General features: G+C 41.5%; 1 long non-coding RNA gene across 3 annotated transcripts in view; it reads right to left on the reverse strand.

Moving 5' to 3' along the window:
• Positions 1-24,017, reverse strand: part of LOC141750245 (uncharacterized) — a 215,827-nt gene that overhangs the window by 97,155 nt on the left and 94,655 nt on the right. For 2 of the 3 annotated variants that reach the window (XR_012589616.1, XR_012589615.1), the window contains exon 4: positions 13,332-13,505. This is a non-coding gene — a long non-coding RNA (uncharacterized LOC141750245). Of the gene's footprint in view, positions 1-4,469; positions 4,994-13,331; positions 13,506-24,017 lie in introns of those variants that run through there. The other variant, XR_012589617.1, reaches the window with a different exon arrangement.

The following is a 24,017-nucleotide window of genomic DNA, read 5'->3' on the forward strand; positions in this document are numbered from 1 at the left end:
TTTTCTCTAACGGAGTATGTGCTCAGCTCGTAACAAATACTGCTTTACAGAGTCATAATTTTAGGTTTGATTTTTATGGTGTTACGCTAAAATTATTTTACTATTATAGTTATTTAGTCACAGGTCAATTAGTCACACAAGAGCAACTGCTATCACAGAAGATTAACTGGAAATGTGGTCTGCACATTCTACTCCTAAAAAAATCAGTTTCCTCTCATTTCAGGTAACAATATGGAAATGTACTGAAAGGACAAGAGGAACATTGAAACACAATAAGGAGGGCTAGCCAGTAAAGATTCAAGCAGCTATTCGCAGCTCTCTGAGACACTCACAGAATTGTCCCACATGAAACCCAGAAGTTTCTCATGGTGGAGGAGAAAGTTATTTGGGAAAAATAAAAAAAAAAAAAAAAAAGTGAAAAATCAGACATTTCAGCTAGCAAGCAGCTAGCTGAACACTCATTTCTCTCCTCAGAGAATGTTTTAATGGAAAAAGTGACTGATCTGGCAGAGACTGTTCCAAGACAGTGATACTGAGTCATAAAGCAAAGCCGTAGCTACCATACAGCCCGATCCAGTGCCCCTGAAGTCAATACGAGGGCTCTGGAACAGGCCCATAAGAATTAAAGAAAGTTTGCAGCATGGCTGGTATTAGCTCAGACCCACTGGAGGAGCTGGCAATGAAAAGCTGCTGCTGCTGCTTTCACGAAGACTCTTCTCTCGCTGTTATCAATGTTATTTCTGTCCAAGGATGTTCTGCAAATTGAGACAGGCATCAAACTGAGGAGTGTTCTTTGGACTTTGTTGTTCGAAGAGTGGGGGGGGGGGGGGGAAACAGTTTCACAGCTGTAGGCTGAGCATGAAAAATGTGGCAGGTGACAGCAAGAGGGTCGCCACACTGTGAGAGTGTCTCTGACAGCGTATGGGCTCAGTTTTCTGTTATTTTGTGTGAATTTAGTGCTGGTAAAACAGGGAAAAAATGCTAGTCTATTTAAATCCTAGGATGAGGAGCAGCAGCAGCCATCGCTTAATGGGAAAAAATATTCTCCTTCAGATGAAAATAAGAACAAAATCTATATAAAGGACAAGCAGTAACAGAAATGAGACATGGAAGCGTAAGTCAGGATATAAGAAAAAGGAAGCTCCAGAAGGGACACTGGACAAGCCTAATTGATCTCCTGACACAAGACACCTCCCTTGAAGTCAGACATCTCTTTCAATAGGGGGTAGGGACCAAAAAATGACAAAGCACAATAATCTGTCAATTCAGGAGGACAGAGAAGAGATGGAGACAGGATTGTATGTTATAGGACAAAAGAAAAGCCATAAAGGGAGCCCTTGACCTCCATCTCTCGGCTCTCAGTTTAGATGCAAGACAGGAATAGCAGAGGCGGTAACAGCTTCTTGTGCTGTAATGCTCAGCTCTCACTTGGAAGGACCCCAGGGAGGTGAGGAGAGCACCCAACCATCATCTACAAACAGCAGCATCAGTAAACCTTGTCCTTGATGGATTTCCATTGGAGACTATGGTCAGGAAGGCACTGAATGCAAAGAGAGGATGGGAAGAAGAAATTATTTAATTAACTACACACCAATGCCAAAAGCCTGGGTAATAAACAAGAGGAAATAGAATTAGTCATTTATGAGCACTAATTTGACCTAGCTGCTATTACTGAACCTTGGAGAACGATGTGCGTGACTGAATGTTTAAATCAATGGTCGTAATCTACTTAGGTAGGGCCCAGGTCTCAGAAGAAAATGAGGAGTGGAAAAGGTGGCTTTACCCATAATCAAGTCACTAACAATTTTTTTTTAAAAAAAAAAGCTATCCTAAACTTTTCCTACTTGATGACCCTGATAAAAGGACAAGATGGCATATTAGTTGACATCCCCTACCATCATGGTAGAAAGCAGGGTGACTAATACAAAAACTGGTTGTTTATGAGATGTAAGATGAAAAGATAATCTACCAACCTCAAGGTCTCCCATGAGACATTGATGCTAACCCCCGTTAGAATTACTAAACATCCTAGCTGTAACCTAGGTGGCAGAGAGGTCACCAGGCTGTGGAAAACCCCTCCAACTTTCTCTTGACAGAGGAACTTATCACCCCACAAACACTGGTAACATAAGTACAATTAATTTTGAGTCAATCACACTTGTTACAGGAAACAAGGTGAAACTATCTAAACTAGTAACAATATATACTTGGTGCCTTGGAAAGCGCTCAGCTTTGTGAAACTGGGTAATTCAGTCTCACTGACCAAACATGACTGGGAATTGGCTACGAACATCTTACTAAAAGACTCAAATGCCACAACCAAATAGTCAAGAGATGAGATGATAGTGGTCAAATAACTAACCTACACTAGCAAACCGCAGAAACCTAATAAAAGCAAGGAAAATTATATAGCCCACATGATTAAGCATAAAATAGATTAAATCTGAATATTATTAGGAATCTTAAAATGGAATTTGTGCTTAGAACTAACACTGAAACGCAAAAGACTACTAGCAGAGGAAGACATTTTTCAAGACAACACGGCTAAGCAATTCCCACCTAAGAGTTCCCAAACAGGGAAGCAAATGGTTTTAGTGTGCCTTGAAAGAAGGAAGATTCTAGAAAAATAAATCTCATGTTCTGCCAGTGTCTTAGAACACAATGAACAGATACATTACTCTGATACTAAGACTGATAAAAACAAACTAACCAAAGGAATCACGTGAACCTCCAAGCATGGAAATGGACAAACCTATAAGCAATCAACATGAGTTAATGGAAACCGCAGCCTACCAAACCTATTTGATGTCTCTATGAGGTTATACACAGAGCTAATAAAGTCAATAACTTATGATTGGATTTCTGGGAGGCATTTGAAGTCAGATTTATACAGAATTAAGTGTTATACAGTGGATCAAAATGCATAGGTCTATTGTACGCTTTGGCTTTATAATACATGGTACTAACAGAGCTGGGAACAGCAGTGTAGGGGAAGAACTGACTGCCACCATCAACAAGGGAGTGCAGAGCAAGACATCTTCCCACTTCCATCACAGCAGCACCGCTACTAAGGCCATTTACAGCCCCAGTGTTGATAGATTTTTCAGACATAGTAGGAGCAGGAACAGTCTGGACTTAACAAGACATTACAAACATGGTAAAGCATATTCACTAACCTAGTCCCATCATCTCCACAATTTCATCCTGAGACATGGACAAACACCTGAGCAACAGCAACACAAAAAGAAAATGCCTTCCCAAAGCCACTATATTTCTCTAAGGCCAATTAATAACTCCGCTGTCTTTTGGTAGATCCCAATGGTGTCCCACAACCACACCAATACTACGTATCCATTTGTTGGTATAAAATGACCAGGTTTTTCAGTCGGTTTAAACCATACCCATTATTTACTGCCATATCTTGCTCATCACCAAAATACAGTCTGAATTTAAGGATCTAACAAGCTATGGGGCTGATATCATTGGTATTAGATGTTCCAGAAAGCAAAACAGAAGCATTTGTCTATTGATTCATACAGTGCTCTCTGCTGAAGATCGTGGCAAGCAAGAGTTGGCAATCATCATTCACTGACCTTCTAGCATGCATGCCATGCAATAACCTTGACCTTATTTTTAACCTCTTACATGCCATGCCTTGGTGCCAGCCCTGCAGGGTTATGCCAGTTAAAGCTTCAGTGATTATTTGTAAGTGACAGATGGAGTGTCAAAGCAAACAACATCTGTCCAAAGGGCCCCAGTAGGTGATGCTTCACAGAGTATCTCCTGAACATCTGCAGTAATTAAATGCTTAAACTGAACAAAATTTAATTTTGCAGGCTGTGTTGAATCAGATATAGTTCACTGCACAAGGGCCCTTGATCTGTTCTATGCTCCTAGAAAATAGTGTTGGTTCTCCCTAAGCCCTCTTCACCCTGAACTTCCGAACTCTAGCAGCTTGTTTGTTCAAAAAATAGGCATTTAGGAGCTAAATACCCAATTTGGCATCCAATGAAGTTGTTTCCCATGTCTGAACGGAGACCACAATCAGAATTTAAAAGACTGCATCTCTTCTCAATTTTTTTTATGGAAGGGGTCAGTTTTTTATCAGAGTGGAAGGCTTTTTGGGTTTTTGTTTTTGGTTTTTTTTTTCCTTGCAGAACTCACTAATGATATCTTAATAAACTTGGGTTCTCTGTGAATCCCAGGCAAGCTGAAAAACATCACGAGACGTTGTTACTCAAGAGATGTCACCGATGGGAAAAAGCACGAGCACGAAGAAAATGAGTAGTGGGAAAGGGCAAAAACTCATCAAAATGGGAGACGTTTGAGTTTGATAGAGAGCAATCTTAAAAAGACCAGTGCAGGGATAGAATACACTCCCTTCCCTCCCGTGGAAGGGAGGGAAAGCTCAGCAAGTCAGTACCAAAGACACAACAGAGACCATTTAATTTGCTTGCATTTACATATACCTGGGGTGGGATCCACCATTCACTCCTTCCTATTTGTGGCATTCCCAGGAACTTGAATTGACGTGCTCTGTAGATCACTCGACTCTCTCATTTTAAAAGTACAAGAAACATCTCATTTGGGAGAAAAGTGATGAGGATGTTAACAACTTGAGGAGGAATCCGTGACCAGTACAAGCCAAAAAAGCAGCCGCAGAGTCAAGCCAAGCAGTCAGGAGGCAGACAGGTCTGTAAAGAGGAGACAGCACTTCTTAAAACAGATGATGGCTGTCAGGCTGATGTATCAAGCCTTACTGTAATACTCATGGACCTTATTGTAGCCACAGTTTCCTGGCTACAGGAAAAAAAAAAAAAAACCAAAACATTGGTATGTCCTTTCCAAGACAAAAAGGAGCAAGGAAACTAAACCCCTTTGTGCTATACAGCAGGGAAACATTATTACGGAGGGACGATTTTCTCAAGAGTCCCAAATATCTGGTAACCCTGATCATTTTGAACAGGGAATAGGTCATAAGATAAATGTTCAGCCTTCGGCACTTATTACTCAGAGTGCAAGGTTCTCATATGGAGGTTACCATATAATATTGGATTATGGTAATATATTACATTGCATTGCTGATAGGGTTTTTTTTCATAGGTTTTCACGTTCATTGCTTAACTCTCCATAGTTTATATTATTTTCTTCTATCTATCTAATCTATTATGTTTCTCAGGCACCTATCACTTAGGGATCCTTTTTCTTTAAGCAATAATATATTTCTTACACCTTGGACAGATTCACCAGTTACCAGCCAGCACTGGTTCTTTCCCTCTCGTTCTGTCAGGGAACCCAAAAAAGATGCCCTGTTGATTTCATCCTTTGCCAAAAGCTGAGGCTGTTGGTCTCGAAATTGCGCATATTGGGAAATCCATTTGTGCTTCCTCTTCTTATTCAATGGCTTTTCCTTTTCCAGCTCCAGAGCAAAAGTCTGCAGGTCACACCAGGAGAGGGCAATTCATTATTTTTTAAGTTGACAAAGTTGAGGGTGAGTAGGAAAAGAGCTGAAACAATGGAAATGCTGATCTCACTCTAAATCATGAATTACATTCAGTTCTCTCTGTTGGTGTTTCTTCATTGCTCACCAAGCCTAAACTGTTCGCACATCTAGTGGGGCAAGTTCAGAGCCATGAATATCAGCAGGGGCCATAACTGGAGAATGAGCAGAAGATGAACCAATGGCTGGAGTCAAGGCTGGTATATACCCACAAGTCACATTCAGATATAATCATCCAAGACCTTCAACTCTCCTCGCAAAAGTGTGATCACACTTCAAAACACCCAGTTAATGTGCCCTCCTAGATCTGACTTACTGAGACCCATGATGTCATGGCCAGCTTAAGCTTGTCTTACCTCTGAAATGAAAAGCTTTTGATTCCGGACACAGTTTGCGTAATTCTGTACTTTACGAGATTATCAGGATAGACTTCTCCATGTGACAAACCCTGGACCTACTATTATGGAAGGCTAAACCCTCCTATCAGAGTAAATCCTGCACCAAATCCCACTTTGGACAGCCAGAAAAACTCAGGAAGGAAGGAAAGGGAAAAAAGAAAAAGGCTGTGAGAAGGAAGGGAAACTCACAACACGCCTAGTATGTGAATGGGGGATGGGAAAAGAGAAGATGAAATAAAGGCCATGTCAAATGACTCTGCTTTCCCCTCTATTTCGTTTGGAGAGAAGATTAGGTTACTACAGTTCAACGGGACTCAGTTTGCTTATTGCTTTGGGCATTAAGAACTTAATGCAAAAGTAATGAAGTTAAACCTGTGGCATAGATAATGGTCATTAGCAGCCTTCTTTCCCTGTCATAAACCTGACCCTTGTTAACTCCCATTTTATCTTTCTGCGCAGATGATTTCGAGTGGGGCAGGAAGTATTCTCTATTCAGTCCAATTTGGGAAAAAAGTCAGCTCGTGAGTATGCACTGATATTTCCCAAACAGAAGCCCCTCTCCCCCACCTTACAGCCCAGGTTGCATTATAAACTAAAGGGAAACAATAGGAAGAAAGAGCAGAATTGGAGCCCTAAACAGAAAAAGCATAACTTGTAGCACGGATGAGAGCTTCAAGAAATCTGTTGGGACTGAAATTTCCTAAGAGGAGGATGTTAGGGAAAAGGCAAGGATTAAAAAATTTTAGCAAGAAACAAAGCCTATTTAATCTTTACCCCTTTCATTTCTGTCCTTCACCTCCCAGATAATGGAGCTCTTTCCCCACTCATTAATTAAGCTCTTTTAGAGTTTATTGACCGAGGGCAAAGTTGCCCCTGCAAACAGATTCTTGAGAGCTGTTGCTGTGTTTCTGTGCCACTGCTCTGGACAAAGGGAGTCCTGATACCCAGCTCTGTCAAGGTACATCTCCCCTGGATGAAGACATTTGAATAGACCGATATGACCAAATATCCTAATTCCTCAGTAGTTATCCAAAACTCAAATTTTCTTCCACCAAGGACCCAAAAGGAGTATAAGTATGGCCAAAAGGAACCCGTTTTTCATGACTGTATGGGAAAATCTCTGCCTCATTATCACACAGGTCTGAAAAGATGCTCTAGTTCATCTGCTTTTAGAAGCAAGATGAAAATGACTTACTTTTTTATATGTTTACCTAATAATAATTGTCAGGATTTTTTTTCCTGGGAATTATGGGGTGGCACAAAGAAACTTGATTTAAGGTTACAAATTGAGGTGACCATGCCATTGTCTATCTACAAATGGAGAAGGGCTATATAGGGACATTAACCTTAAAGATAAATTAATCAATTTTGAGGTTTCATTGCAAAGTGAATCCAAACATACCAAAAAGGCAGTCAGAGAGCCCTCAAGCCAATTGCAAAATTGCATTACCTTCAAAGGAAGGATCATCTGGCCCTCAAAGTGAAAATGCTTCATAATAAAATCAGTCATCACAAGAGTTACACCTATATTTGAGTAACAGGGAGTGGATTAGTCATCGCCTGATGAGCAAACAAAAAATGAATTTTTGGGTTATAGTTCCAGAGAATTATCTGTTTTCCTGTAAATTCACTAGAAGGGAGGAAAACCACAGACTAAAATCTCAGCTTGGGGTAATTCTGTATTTCATGCTGAAAAGGGGTCTGTACAGGACATTGCTGAATAGACAGATAAACCACTCAAATTTTAAGGTGTAGAAGCCAATATGACTGCTTGAATCATCTCCCAATCTCCTGTTCAGCTTCTCATCTACTTTATTTACACAGACATATGTGATTTTGTTGCCAGCTGGTGATTTGGCAATAAAATGAAATCTGAGCCTAATGTGCCTAGAAGATTTGTTTGGAAAAAAATAAACCCAAGATAAAAAAAACCAAACTAAGTAGTACTTGTTTATAGAAACATTACGGTACCTTTGATCCTTTCTTCTGTTCTGCTTCAATATGCTTGAGTAAAAAGAAAATACGCTGTAAATTTCAGAGAGCAGCATGGGGGCTCCTATGTTTGTGTTGCAAAGACAGACTGAAGCCTTTAATCAAGACAAACTCCTGTAGGGCAAATTTCCCAATCCGGCATTAGTGTGGTGGTGTTGCTAGGTGGATCCCCATCCAACCAATCTACAGCTCTTGTAACTTGCCTGACCCATTTCTGTGGCAGGGCAGCCCTGCAAAATCACTTGGGCATGAGAGAAGGTGGGGTGGCAAGAAGGTGACACACAAGGAACGAAGACATAAGCTAATAAACACATAGAAAAATAATGCAGGACACTTAAAAATTGCTGAGACACTGAACTAGAAATACCAAAGCAGAGATATAAATATTATAGAAAATATAGCATCCATATGAAGGATGTTTCACATACCCACGACCCTGAATAAAAACACTAAGTCCCTTGACCTTTTCTATACATACACATGTCAGACAAATATGTACATGCTGCTCTTTAAAATCTGATATTTATTATGTCTCACATCAAAGCCTAACTGCACATGGACAGATTCTCATGGAATACGAGCATGCAATAAGCGCAGGGTGGGAAAAAAAGGCATTAAAGCTGCCTGTATTATAGAAGTCCCAGCCAGGTAGTAATACCTAAATATAGTGGATACTTCTGTATATGAAATAGCAGTAATAATTACACTTAAAAATCAAACGTGCAAACGCACCCTTAAGGCCTATTAGGACACCACCTTCACAGTCTAGAATTTTTCATTGGGATTCAGAGTTAGTGTCTTCACAGGAAAACCAAAGGTTTTTCAAATGATTGTACAAAGCGCATAAGGTACGCGGTACTATGCTGTGCTACAAAAACTGAACTACGTTGGGAAATACAATACAGTAGTCAAATAAGAACACATTTAAAAAATACTCTTGTACTTCCTTCAAAAACCCTGTTTTCAAGCAGTGTAATGTATTCCTTTCAGACCAAAATCTTGTCCCTTTTCTCAGAACAGCTGTGAATATACTCAGTTGATTCTGAATTCTCTGTGATCAGATAAATAGTTACAGTTAGAAACTCTTAACAAAACCAAATCAGAAAGAACTCCAGAATGGCCAAGGGAAAGCATCATTTGCCCCTGCAAGGACCTTGTGCATAACTGACAAAAAGTAACTTATTTGTTTAAAATAGATGTTAGAGCTCATTACCAAACCCCTGAGTTACAGAAATTAAGCAGCTGTACTGCAACCCAGCAGCGTACCCAGGAATGGAAGAACTCGTGTAGAAATGTACGCTATTGTGGCTACTGCAGTAGGAAAGGGTTTAATTTAGCCACCTCCTCACACCGACATGCTGAAGATGGTCAGGAAATCCCACAGCAACCACCTGATGCATCCACATGAATATTTCCAAAGTCCTCTCCATGGTTCCTTCCACGTTTCTGCTAGGTAAGGCCTTTGAATATAGACGGTGCTCCACGGATAGGTGGACAGATTCATGTTCTCTCAACTAAGGGGCCACAGCGCAGAAGTGGCTGATTGCTATATCAGTTCAGAGGGAGCAGGAATCTGGGCCTTCTCCAGCTTTCTAATGACAAGTGGAAGCCACATGCAATTTCCTACAGCCATCCAAAGAGAGCAGGAGCTGAAAGATAACTTCCCCACCCATGTGGAGGAGTTTAAAGCCTGCTGAGAACTTCCCTCAGCCAAATGTTCGGGCTCCCTACGCTGTAGTGATTTTTGCAGCCTTCTCTATCTTTGAAACATGAGCAAGTTTTTGTTGGCATACAAAGAAGCTGGCAAAGTGTCATCCCATGATTCAGCATATCAAGAAGCAAGATAGCATAAATAATCATTGTGCAAAAGGGTTGCGCAACACGGACCGAAACAGTCCATATAAAAGCACTGTTGTATTGGAATGGAAATGGCTTTTTCATGGAAGATATCCATCTGCCAAAAAAAACCTTGTATAACTAATATTTTATGAGCAGAAGACCCAGAGGCAGATAGAGGCACCGATGCTAGGACCTCGCCTACTGTGACACAGACATACGAGAAGATACTTTGGTTTGCCAGGATGATTTGTTTACAGTTGTAACATCTGGTACAGATGGTTTTGAAAGAGATGCATGACTTGGAAAGAGGAGAAAAGAAGTCCTGCATCTGATTTAAACTGTGCTGCGAATTGGAGATAATCCATTGGAGTCAATGGAGATAACCTGGCACAAAACCACCCTCAGCGCAAGGAGAACCAGAGCCAGAGTGTCAATGTACAGAGCCTAACCACATTTCCTTATCCAGCCCATGGGAAAGTCTGCAATATCTCAGGCTACTTCAGCTATTTCCATCATACAACTGCCTTTTCACCCCTATGGCATTGCCCAACAGCCCCCATCCCCACTAATTCCCCACAGAGCGCTATGACAGGGTCAGACACTGGCATCCTACAGGATGCCAACACTGCACCCCATAGGGGACCATGCCTTTTGTCCCATCCGCCTTGAAACTGCTCTCCAGTCTGCTCACTGGTTACGTTGAGCTGGTCTCCATCAGAAGAGCACCCTCACACCCTTCTTCCCAGCCTTTCCTCCATTCTGGCAAAAAGAAAACATCATTGCTAGATGAAATGTTCCAAAAGACTCTTTTCTTTTAAAATCTAAAACAATATCAAGCCTTTAAAAAGACAAATTAATAAGGTCTTTTTGTTGAAAGACTGATCTCAGTCAGAAAGGAAAACCTTTTATTTCAGGATTTTTCAGCTTGCCTTAAATTCATGGACTACTACTAAGAAATCTGGGAAAAGTGACTAAGAAAAGCCAGTTCACACATCCCATAATGCTGCTCATTTGAGGGGCACTTCTAAAAGGGGGCAGCGCTGCCTCTGGAAAAACTGTAGAGCCTCATATAACAAAAAATTGAAAGGCACTGGCCTTGCTTTGTAACCATTATCTGTGACCTGAAATCGCACCCACCCAGCAGCATGCTTCTGTCCCCATCTCGGGACGAGACCCGCCCCACGCTGGCAGCTTGGTGCACCGCGGGCACCTTGTTTTGCTGAAAAGCCACCGGGCTGCCATCAGATGGTAACGGTGAGTGACCCTGCCCAGGCTTGCCATGATAAGCCAAAGAGAAAAAGCTCTGCAAACCATTAGTCGTAACGCTCTGCATCCTCCAGGCATCCAGTCCCCATCCTCTACTTCTTTTAATTTAGATAATTGGCTTCAATGGCCTGTTTAACTTCTGCTTTCCCTCTTTGCTTCAGCTTCCTCTCTGCCGGCTCCCTGCTTCCTTGCCCAAAGAGCTGTTTTGTCACCGTTTTTCATGCTTTTATTTTCCTTTTATATCTGTTGACTGGCTGAGATGCTATTAATTCTATTTAATAAAGGTGGGAGAGACAGGCAGCGAGGGAGGGGGGGCGCACTGTTAGAATTAATGTAAACAGATCAAACTTTCACCCTACACACCTCAAATTATGGGAATCTGGAAGTAAGGCAGTAGTTAAGGGCCTCAGCCACTTATATTGGCAAACCCGTCTTTCATAAGCATGCAATTTAGATTTAATAATATGCTTAATGAATGGTAATTAAAAACAAATTGCAATTAAAACACTATTTAATGAGGTTTAACAGTGATGTGATAGATATGTATCTATCACCAAGTTCAACTTCAATAAATATTTTCTTAATAACAAACTGGCATTTAATTAGTATGGGAAAAATGTTGCTGTTAAATCTAAATTAAATTAAAATATACTTAGGGCACTTACCCACTTAATAGTATGTGTTAATGAAAAATATTTAAAAGGCTTTTTCTTTTTTTTTTTTAAGGGTAATGGTTACAAGAATTAAATAAAAGGAATTTAATTGATTGCAGTACATGAAGGCATAATCCAGCCCTACACATAAACACTTCATCGATTTAAGAGTTTCCTAACCCACAAAACATCTACACTATGACACACGTAAATGAACAAACAACGTGGCTAGAATCTGAAGTTTAAGATTCCAGAAATGTGACAGTTTACAAAGTCATACTCAAAATTCCCACCACACCTTTCCCACTAACCTTTCCATGTCATTTTATGATCCCATTATCATAAATATCTGAGCACCTGCCAAAAATTTTAAAATAGAAATAAAGTGTTTTCTTTCTTCCTGCAGATATAAAGTTTGAATATTTCATAGATCTTTATTTGTTTAGTGGGAGAGGGCAGGAGAAGAAGTTCAGCACTTTGAGCTTAGCATACGTCAACTACTTTGTTTGAAACTGAGGTTTGTGAAATCTTTATTTCTCATAAAAGGTATTTCAGTAGCTTAAGCCCTGATCCTATCTGTCTCCTGTGCTCCCGAGACTCCTTATAGTGACTGATACTTTAATTGCTCCAGCACTCATTATGACTTGGACCAAACTCAAATAAAACATTTTATAGTGAAAAATGGCTTTTAGGAGAACATAAAATTTATGCAGAAAACATGGATCCTTAAAACATTTAGTATTTTTGATGAACTGGTTGGAACGGGGAAGGCTCATTTTGACAGAGCCTGTGGAAATGCAAAATAAAATCGGAATAAATATTTTATAATTCCCCTTTTACACCTTTCTTTACTGAGTATTTCAGGATAGAAACTGGGAAAAACGTCAAACCAAAACGTTTTCCTCACAGATATGACCAGGAATCCTTCTTCTGTGTCCTACCTACCACAAGGGGTCTGGTTCACAAGAAGGATGCACGAGTAGGACAGATTTATAATATAAACGCAAGTGGTTCCCTAAGGCAAAAAAATGACTTTTCAGCATTTCACTCTGCAGAATTCTGTACAAAATGACATTGTGGTATAGCAACATATGTCGCACATACAGGTGTGCTTTTATTATCGCTGACAGTACGTAACATACCTATTTAGAGAAACAAGCTTATGAGAAAAAAAATGGCACAACATTAAATGTAATTTAAATAAAGAAGGAAAATGCATTGGGACAATATTTGCCGTGAGTTCACTATGGCTTCCTTATCTTCTTTGCAAACAGAAAAGTCTTACAGGAAGTACAGATTAAAGATACCATTTTAGCCCTTAGCTCTGTTCCCTCTTGAAGACAACATCAAGAACAGAAGATGATAATCATAAACCTGGTCTCTCTGAATAGCTTCCCACTTAATCCCACCAGCAGCTGCTTGGCTCGAACCTCTTCTTTCTCCTTACATATCACAGACAGACTAGAATGAAGAGTACTAGTTTCAAATTGCAGTTATTTTCTGTTGGTTTGAAAGTGCCAATCTTGGTTTAAAGTCATTAGCCCAATGTTGCACAGTATTATTTTATAAAGCAAAAGAACCAGCCACAGAAAACAGGTAAGGGATAAGCAATGTGAGAATGAGTTACCGAATACGGCATATAATATTATGCCACACATAAAGAGAGAGACATAGCGTACGTACCCAGCCAACTCGCAATTGATCCTGAAAGCTCGGATATATTAGTTGCAGAATCTGAAGGATGTTTTCCTGGCACGTTCCAGCTTCAGATATGATGCGGATAACACTTAGCATTAAATAATTCTCCTATGATTCCAGTTTTCAAGCATTTCACAATCCACTGCTAAATGTGACATCCTGGATGAAACAAATGACTTGATTAAGGACTTATTAACATTGAAACAGAACTGACTTCATGAATTATGACAGGTCCTACTGTACATGTCACACTGCATCAGAGCTGAACACAGATATTGTCCTTACTTCAGAAAAAAGCAACTATTTTAGTTTGGGAAATACCCACTCCACAGCAATAGGCACAGAGAGAGCCTGGTTCCATCAGGCAGAACAGAAATTCACATCCAGTTTTTCAGTCCAATGTCTCCTAGTGCTCAGTGGTGGCTGTTGTATATCTTAGCACGCTCCTACTGGGATGGAACAAAAAACATTTAACTCGAATAAATTATCTGGGCATCATATGAAATTAATAATTAAATTGTTGTGCTTTGAAGAGGACAATCTTCCTCCACTTTCTCCATTTAAACTACCTTCTCAGAAGTCAGAAAGACCCAACAGGGACCCTGGAAAGATAATTTATGATATGGATTATTGGATGATGTTGGAAATTCCCCAGTATTGCGCCCATTTTTGATGCCAAGACCCCAGCTACAATACAACCCACAGCTCGGTGTCACCTTATCCACAGCTCACCAGTCATCTCATGAAAGCTCCTAGTTACAGGTAAACCGTGGAGTTACCCTCTGAAGAGTCCCATGGAAATCCGTGGGGTTTTGGCTATGTTGGTACCCACTGCAGTACCTACGGCGGTTCAAATGAAACTGGAAGTCAATCAGATTTGTCTTCCAAATCACCTGGAGGCTTTCAAAAATTCCACTTAAGATGCAAGAAAAGAAAACAGAGATGGGAAGCACGGAATCAGAGCTATGAAAAATAATCTGTTTAGGGTTGGGCAGACTGCACCAAGCTTGCCAGTTGTTCTCAGCCAGGAGAGCTAATGCTCTTACCAAGGGGAGAGCAAAATACTATCGCTGATGCCACCAAAGATCTAAACAGTCAAGAACTACTCCTCCTCCCTCAAGTATTTTCCACCAAAAATGGCAGAGAGGTGCTGATTATCGAAAGATGGTGCTTTAACACTCTCAGCTTGTGGCTAGCAGTCTGGCATCTCTGGTGACGCTCAGCTCAGGCTGAGACAAACAGGAGGCCCATGCCAACTTGTTTTGCAGTCAGTGGCCTGTTGCCAGAGTGTCATTTTTCACAGAAAGGACACAATACCTCAGCAATCTGGCTGAGAATGAATAAAAATGTCATCTGTGTTCGCTCCACTTCAAGGGCTCGTGCAGTATTGTTCTCCTCGCATGCAATACAATTCCAATTGATCCAACAGACACATCAAAAGATGCTTCTCAGCGATCTACCGGTCAGTCTTCCAACCTTGACATGGAACTCACATCAAACTATTACATTTTATAGCAGTGATTAAAAAGGGTTCATTTCTTTCATGAGCTGGAGATGGTTTATTTTTTGCCTACTGGAAATTTGTCTCTTCTTTCACCCAGCTAAAAAGCACAAGAATTAGACAATGAGACAGCGCGGAAAAGAAATATGCTTAGCAGAAATAGCAAACCATCAGATTTGCACATTGCTGGAGATACAAAAGGAAAGATGATTGAAAAAAGGCTGCAAAACCAAAAAAGCACTGACAAGATTTATCTGCCATCTGCAAAAAAGAAAGGAGCAAACAGAAATAAACACACGCGTGAGAAAGCAAGAGGAATCAATGGTGGTTTATCATCACGGGGGACCTTTCACTGGTTGAACTCTAAAGACTTTACAGATACAGAGACACAGTTTTTGAAACAAGGTATACATAATTTCTGTCCTCAGTAACTGTCTGAATATGCACAGCGAGACACCTCATCTTGGGCCTTAACCCAGGAAAAACATACAAGAGGTGCCCAAGGAGCATAAGAATCATGGATGGCTTTCGTGTGTGATCCTGGAGAGAGGTCTCCACATTTGACTGGCCATTTCCACACCATCTGCTCTTAGGAATAAAGCCGGAATAGTCAGTTGTGCAAGGTAAAGCAGATCTTTTCTTTTTTTCTGGTTAGCCTGAATTCAAGATGCTAAGCATTTCTTGAGAGTTGTTCAGCCTCCTCACCTCCTAAAGACAGCAACGGATGTCGGAGGTACGGAGTAGCATGCAGGAAATCCCAGACAGCTGGTACTAAGGGGAAAAAGTGGTAGGGAGCTGGGGAAAGAATAAAGCTGCCTTTGCCATCTCAGTGCATTCCTGCCAACAGCTACTGATACGATCTGATTCTATACACAACCCTCAAGACTAGATTTTCATGCTTGGAGAGACATGAGGAACAGCTTACGAGTCTCCATGAACCATCATAATGAAGAAACTGTAAATATCAGCTACAGCAATACACAAGCTGGCAACAGAGGAGAGCATGGATTCCTCACTTACTGTTGTGCAGGGAAAAGAGGCGCTGGATATTTAAAATCGGGAGCTTTTTTTCTCGTTTCCCTTGAGAGGTTTCTGCATCCTCACTGGTGAGTCAAACATGCTCTGACAGGCAACTCCTTCAGCAGTAAATGAATTTGTATATTGAAAAAAAAAAAAGTAATCATCAGAGAATCCCATAGAATCACAGAATGGTAGGGGTTGGAAGGGACCTTTGGAGATCATCTAGTCCAACCCCAAAAATAACTCTTGTGTTTTGAAAGCTGAAGAATGACCCACAGAGTAAGAACAAAAAGCACCGCAACAAGTCATGCCCCTTCTCTCCCGCCCTCCAAGCCAGGCTCTACTCTCCATAAACCATCCCCGAACATGATTTGGTAATCTCTAACTTAGTCTCCAGTAGAGATTCTCCCACCTGCCTTAGCCATTAGCATCAGAAGCCATGTGAATGGGAGCTGCAGGGAAGATACCCCAGCCATAATTGTATTTAACCCTATCTTGCCCTGTGACCTGAAGATTCGCCTGACTCCAACCTGTGAGAGGAAGGCCACAGCTTCATACATTCTGGTCTGCCTCCTCACTGCGACTACCAGCCACGGTACCATGCTGACGCTGGCCTACCCAGAGAGAAAGGGTAGGACACAGCGGCAGAACTGGATTAAGCATCCAAGGTGCACTGCACAAACCACACACGTGATACATCACTTTAAAAGGGCCTGCAGAAAAAAAGTTACCATAAAGTTTCCATTCCAAAGAACTAAAATCTTACATTTGCTTATTAAATTTCAGCTGGGGCCCCAGGCAATTGAACAGAACACCGGTCTAGCTAGTGCATTTTGCATTACTTACTGCCACCGACATACAGCCATAACTTACATAAAGAAATTGCAAAGCTGAGGACTTCAATCTTGGCTAACCATCCCTTCCACCCCTGGTTTTCAGGGTAAAACCGACATCACGTTTCAGGTGCGGGTTTTGGTTGGGATTTATTATTTTTTTCCTTTTCTTTTAAGAGGATTATGGGAATGCGGAACAGAAGAAGAATAGCATATCCTCTGTTTAAGAGCCCCTGATTCAAAGACCAGTTGAGACAATGGCAGGATTCTCATGTATTTTGCAGGCTTTTAATAATAACCCAAAGAATCCAATTGGAATGTCGGTGCTCTCAGGGGCCTGCCAGGAATCTCTGCTCCCTCAGCTCACTGGGGCTTTCACATGGCTGCATGCACAGGCGTGTGGCATCCCTGCATGTGCTGATACCACGGCAGCCCAGAGAAATCGCCTGGCACCCTGAAACTCAGACCTGCAGCCCCGCTTAGCCATGCACGCAAGGAGCTGGGTGCTGCGCTGGGGCTCTGCTCCTATGTGAACGCTGCCAAATGGGCTCCGAGATGACAAAACCTGTTGCAGTTCTAGTTCCTACTCTTTGGCAATCCTTTTAGATGGTACAGACTTTAAAGCCCCAAACCTCTCTCATGTGGTGTTTCTATAATGCTTGGCATAGCAAGGAAGGATGCTTTTTAGAAAAAGCGCAATAAAAATCTCATTCGTCATAAGCTAGGCTTCAGGAGCTCCAGGAATTGCCAGCACTAAGTGCTCAAAACCTGTCAAGCCTCAAAAAGGCTTGAAAATCATGAAAAAATAAGAAGAAATGTAGGGGACTCCTTATTTTTTTTTTTATTTTGGAGCTTAGAACACAGTAGCCACATCATGCTTCAGGCTCTCTTCCACCACACACCACGAAGACTAGAAATGTGTGGGTTTGACCTCCATAAAGAAGAAACGTCCCAGGGTTCATTTTTTATATATTAAAAGTGAGAGTTCAAAGAAACAGCAAGATTACAAGAGCTCAGGCTTTAGCAGAATCTCCAAGCGTTACTGGAAACATTCACAACAACCTTAATCAGACTTGGTACCTTCATACTCTCCCTCCAAGGGCAATAGTCTTCACTCACAGCTGATGGTCTCCTTCCCTCAGGTACCACTACAGAAAAAAGGGTTAAAGAGTGACAAGGAGAGACCAACAAGCTTGTAAAATATGTAGTAAACAAGCAGACTAACACCACTCAACCGTTGCTGCAACCCCCCAAGCTACACTGGATAATTAATATATTAGCCATTCTTCAGCATTTGCTAATTCCAAAGGTTTATTCCGGCTGGTCAAAGCAGAAATAGCACATCTCAAACAAACAAACAAAGAGGAGCAGCGCATGCTGGCATCCAGCAGCACTACAGCAAAGAGCTAAAGCATACGCGTAACTCTGAGGAACAGGAACGCACACGCGCTTAAAAAGTTAAGCATGGGATTAAATATTTCGCTGGGTTGAGACCAGATGAATGCCGTAGTTAGTTTACTGTTATCACTACTACGATCATCATTACTACTGAAGACAGAATAGTCCATGTTAAAGCTGGCTAACCTTTTTCATGATATTAAGGATGAATTTATCCAGAATATATTGGCATTTAGACATTTCAAGTTAAAGATTCAAAAGAGCAAGATCAGCGACAAATTTGTTATGACAAAGCAGAGCAGGTCTAGCTACTATTTTGCACCCCAGGAATCATTTTCTTCATCTACTGTACTTTAAGAAAATGGTGCTAAACAGTAAATGATGGAGCAGAATGTGCAACAAGTAAACACTAGCAGGAACACTCGGATATGCAGAGCAGCAGAATGAGGGGAGTTTAGGCATTCCTATCGTGTTTGTTTTTAAACACAATGTTCCTGCTGTAAAGAGATGGTTAAGAGCAGATGCTGACATTCAAAGCTCCCTTCTTTTTTTTTTTAATTTGAAATAGTAATACTGGATAATAATACAAAAGACAAGAGGATAGTGCTCCTTTAGAGAGATTTATTCTTTATCTTTTTTAAACCGACGGGCATTTCAGATGTTCAGGAACTGTGACTGTAACACATCTGTATTTTTATTTAATTACTTTTCCTAAATGAGATTACAACATGGCATGTGGTCTCTTTCAAACCAAACACCTGTAGTCAGAATTAGAAGCTTCACAACTACCACCGCTTAAGTTCCCAGGGGTTAGGGAGGTGGTGGGGAATTGTTCAGCTCAGACTCAGGGAAAGCTGGCAACCTCATCAGCAGCGTTATCAAGGCCTCTCCAGATCTGAATAGCTTTCCTGTCTGCACATTTTTATATGTATGCATATATATTTATTTATTCATTTTATTTTAAGGCTAGTTCCAACAGGAAAAAAGTAATAGAACAGTGAGAATTTCCTGTGACAGCATAACCAGAAAAAAAAAAAAAAGCCCATTAAATAAAATAAACCTAGACAAAGCCTTACGTGAAACTGAAATAAGGCCGAGATGCCCCAGGTGCAACATGGGTCAACTGTCCTTCTTACAGCTCAGCGCTGGAAACGTGCCCAGCTTTTGTAAAAGGTCCCAAAGCCACTGTAGAAGGCTCAAGATGTTGACTGGCCTTGGGCTACACACTTGGCTGCTGCAGAGGCAGCGACCTTTGTTCCTGACATAGGGCAGGATTATTATTTTTTTGGTTTTCACCAGAGTTCTTCCTTCTCACAGGAAAAAGAACTGCTCGGCAGCTGGGGTTTGCAGCCTGACATTTTGGCATCCTATTTTTTTCTTTTTTTCGCAGGCAAAACTCTATTTAGAAAATGGATTTAAGCCCATTGTTCACAATGGTTTCACGTGGTCGGCAGTTCCAGGAGACTGTGGGTTGGAATATCGCTGCAGAGCGTGAGCAAAGCCCTATCAGTATGTGTTTGATCCTATCCCGCACAGTCCAGGACTGGAGAGAGGGCACTGTGGACTCCACGTGCAATGACAGGCTTCTCCAACAAACAACCCAAGAAGAACAAAAGAGTGGAATCAGATGTGGACACTGCTCAGTCTTTTCTCATAAGCAAACTCCAGGTCATTTTCTGCAAGTCCCCCAAACCATGTACCAACTGGCAGTGATGTCTGAACAGAGCGGACAGAAGACCCAAAAGTGGAATTGCATAATGCTGGTCCCACCACTTGCCATCCTGCTTTTTAAGCCTTTTACCTTCATTTTAATGGATGATGGATCAGTGACAGGGCCCTGTGCAAGAGGCATGGAGTAGAGAGGGGAATCCACTCCTCCACACTTTTCCAGAAGGAAGTAAAACCCATCGGAAGTAAATCCCATCTCCAGGATCAGAGTTTGTTCAGTGCCACAGAGGTAACAACAGATCATGGCAAGAGACACGTGGTGCCATTAATGCTTGCTTTTTTAATTATTGTTATTAATTTGCATTACCATAGGACCTGTGGACTCCCTTCGTGGGGCAGTAACCCACGGTGACAGACACCACGCAAAGCCAGCGCAAACAGATGGTTCTTGAACCAAGGAGTCTGCACTCCAAGTCAAAAGCTGACAGATGACATTACAGACAAGGGGAGTCCATGGAAACACCAAAGTTCACATGGTCACCACAGAGCTCAGCACACCCAACAACTTCACTGCTGTGAAGGTTTTATAGGCATCTTAGAAAAGGAGTTTTAAATAGAAGCCGAGAAGGAAGTAATGAAGCTGCCCTTAACAGCGCAGGAAAACACGTGCAGCTGCATTCAAACTTCAAAAACTGCGCAAAAGAGAGTGGCACAGTGGGCGGATCAGAGGCCAAAACCGACATCTTAACCACAAAAGAAAAATACTACATTGGGTGGAGAAAGGCCATGAAAGCCCTTGGGAGCAAAGACAAGCAGATTATTCTTGATACGACCAAGAGCAGAGACTTGCAAGAGAGATGCAGCGAGAGGGATGCCGGGCAGGCGAGGCAAATCATCTTTTTTTTGCAGCATAAAGAACACGTGTGAAAAGGGCGAGATTGGATTTGCCAAGGCCAGGATTAGCAATGTTGTAGTAACAATTGAGGAGCACGATAATGACAACCTGAGCAAGCATGTGAGCCATGAGGGGGGACAAAAGTGGCAATATTTTAGAGAGGCTACGTAGAAACAAGTGGCAAGAGTTTGACACTGCCTGGAGGCATGAAGCAAGAGAGTCAAAGATAACGTCCATGGGTCCAAGCGCCAGGCAGGATCATAATATTGTCCACGGTGCTTAAGAAAGAGCAGATCTATGGGGAGGAGCCTTGTTTTAGGCGTGTTGAGTATTAACTGATAGCCGGTCATCTGCAAGGGGACACTATGGGGACAGGAACACCACCAAAATGGGAGACACGTGCTGTGGGCAGGTAGGTCTCCGTGGCATCAGCACAGGGACAGACGCTGAATTTGGGTTTGCAGACAAAACTACCAAGAGCTATGGTGTAGAAAATTAAAGGACAATGACCTTTGAGCCTTAAAGTAATGCCAGAGAACACTGGGGAGCGCCTGTTTCTACCTCTGCTTTCTTTATATACTGCTAAATTGCCCCATCCTGAGAGGGCTTGTCTCTAATGCTCATAAAAATACTCCCAAGAAAGCAGCTGTATTCTCTCCAACCTTCACACCCCCCCTTTTCAGCTGAAATTCAGCAACAGAAAACAGGACAACTTTTCCAGCAAACATCATTTTACAGCACAAACCTCATCACTGCTCCCTTCTCTTATTATAAGAGTATTTTTGTTTGTTTAAATGGGAAAAACAAACAAAGGAATACATTCCACAATACATGCCCCTATCCCTCACCCACAGAAACACTCCTAAAACACGAGGTTTACAGCTCGCTGCTTGAGAACTCCCTTTCATGTCAGAACCCACGTTGAAACCTTGGCAGGGCAAAGCGCCTGAACCAGTGCCCGCTCTCTGCTGCCACTTCAAACTTCCTTTCTCCTTCCCTCTTCCTAAATACTGCCTCGCCCTCCAAAAAGTCCCCTACGGAGAAACAAACCCAAGTTCAACTTTGGCTTTATGTAAATTAAGAAGCGGAGTATTTATATGATGCTTCACCCACCATCAACCTGCTCCTTTTGCAAGTTGCAAAACTCTCACTGAGGTACAAGAAGCGATGATAAGATTGGTCCCGAAGGCAGGTATTGCCCATGCCAAAATAGACACGTTATCATACGTACAATTACCACTGACCTGCTGCACAGTGCTCTCAACCCTCACAATGTTTTGGCAGTAGTAACTGTGTCCAGTTCCACTTCAAAGCTACCTCTGTGCTTTCAGAATCACGGTAAGTGCTCTCTCTAATTACTACGTGTTTTCCAGTATGTTTTTAATCACCATCATTAAGGGACTGAACATAACCCACTGAGATACAGAAGTGTAAACATGGGCAATAATTACTCCAACCTCTTCACTGGTTTCAGGTAATGACCACATTATATATTTAAAGCTGCTGTTTGGTTTATGATGGTCTGTTTTAGGATCACATTATCCCGGGTGTTTCTGGTTAAGGCCAACTAAAGGTTAAAGTCCATAGAAGAGGGGAAAGCATGTTTTAAAATTATTTTTAAAGGCTTTTAGTTATTTAAAGTCAATGCCTGTGACCTGTTAAGAATCAGCAAAGACGAAGACATCTGCCTTATGCTATTCCAGAGTAAACAGATCTGCTGCAGAACTATACGACAACTTAAAGATGGAATTTCAGTTTAATTTATAGTAGACATGCCACTGGCATCTCTCAGTGTAGTAACGGTCATGTTAGTTTTAATCAAGCTAACACGGGTGCTCTAAACACAGCAGCCCAGCACTCGCAGATGTGCTAATATTTGCCCTCCTTTTCAAGAAACCAGTGGGAGAGGAAGGGAGAGCTTGTCATTAAGGCATGACTTTGAAAGGGCCTTTAAGGCCATCGGTCAGTGCCATGCTTACCAAACACCCCATGTAATACGAGTGTCCTTTATCATACTCTTCAACCACACCTCCCATAAGCTTAGTATACGGGGTACCGTTTTTCCCATATAGTTTTGTAGTTACCGGTCCCTTTGCTGGACACTCAGCCGGCCCGGCTGGGTTATGCACAGATAAATAGCATATGCTCAAAGCTCTCCTCTAGCTCACCTGCGTGCCTCACTGCCATCACAGCGCAGTGTGCAGCTACCCCGCGCACACACCATTTCTTGTTCTGGAATTGTCCCACATTTAACCATTTCAAATCTGACCCATCTATCATATCCCAGGGACCTACAGCCTTCCAAATCCTTAAAATAAGCCTGAGGGCTTAAACACATGAAAAGGCTACCCAGGTGCTTGCTGGTGTGCGGTAGATGTCTGTATACATCACTTGATGCACAGCAAGTATGAATTTGAGACAGTTTCGCTGGTTACTTTCCTTTTAAAGTGATGTAAAAGACCTCACATTTACCATGGATGAAAGCCGTGAATATCTGATTTTGTGTGTCTAACCTTAAGCTACAATCTTTCCTGAGCAAAACTGTTTGAATTGTTTTCATCAGGAGGTATGTTTTGTTTGGGGTTTTGTTGTTTGGCTACTATCTTGTTTACATTTTAAAAAAATATTTTTCCTTGTTTTTCAGTGAAATACCAGAAATGGAAAATTATTGTTGACATGGTTTTTAAAAACTCATGAATTTTTATTTTTCTTGGTAAAACATAAAGGAACTATCTAGCCACTGGAAAGTGTGAAATAAATATAATATTTGCAAAATACCTTCCAAAAACTCTCTGATGGCCTTCCACCTGACCTATTCCAGTTTATCCTTGGCTCTGATGTGGAGCTTCTGGGTGACCTTGTGACACCATTTTCTGTGCCACCATTCCCTATTTGTTGAGATAATAGGAATTCTCGTCTCCAAATAAGTGATTCTTCACCAGAAAAATGACAGTTCATGAGACTGAAGGTTACTGCAGAAATATACCGGCTTTGAATAATTACAGCTTTTGTGGGAAGTATTTCTCCAGTTCAAGATGGAGATTCCAGCAAAAACCAAACAAAAAAAACCACTCAAGCACCGTAATCATAAGAGTAAAAATAATCACCCCAAAACAGGCTATTTCAAACTATACCATGGCTTTGTTTTTTCACAAGCTATCTAGCATAAATAATAGACCAAGCTTTGATCATGGCCGCAAAGGTGGATTTTCATTGAATGTGCGTAACACCACCCACCATTCATGCCCAAACATCTAATATGTAAATGAAAATCGTTAGGCGTGTACTCCAAACAGGCTGACACCCACTTTCATGGGTGCAGTCCAAGGCATGTCCCAAACTGCTGCACGAAGTTG

This window comes from Larus michahellis, chromosome 12 (genome assembly GCF_964199755.1).
Source record: "Larus michahellis chromosome 12, bLarMic1.1, whole genome shotgun sequence".
NCBI classification, from domain to species: domain Eukaryota; kingdom Metazoa; phylum Chordata; class Aves; order Charadriiformes; family Laridae; genus Larus; species Larus michahellis.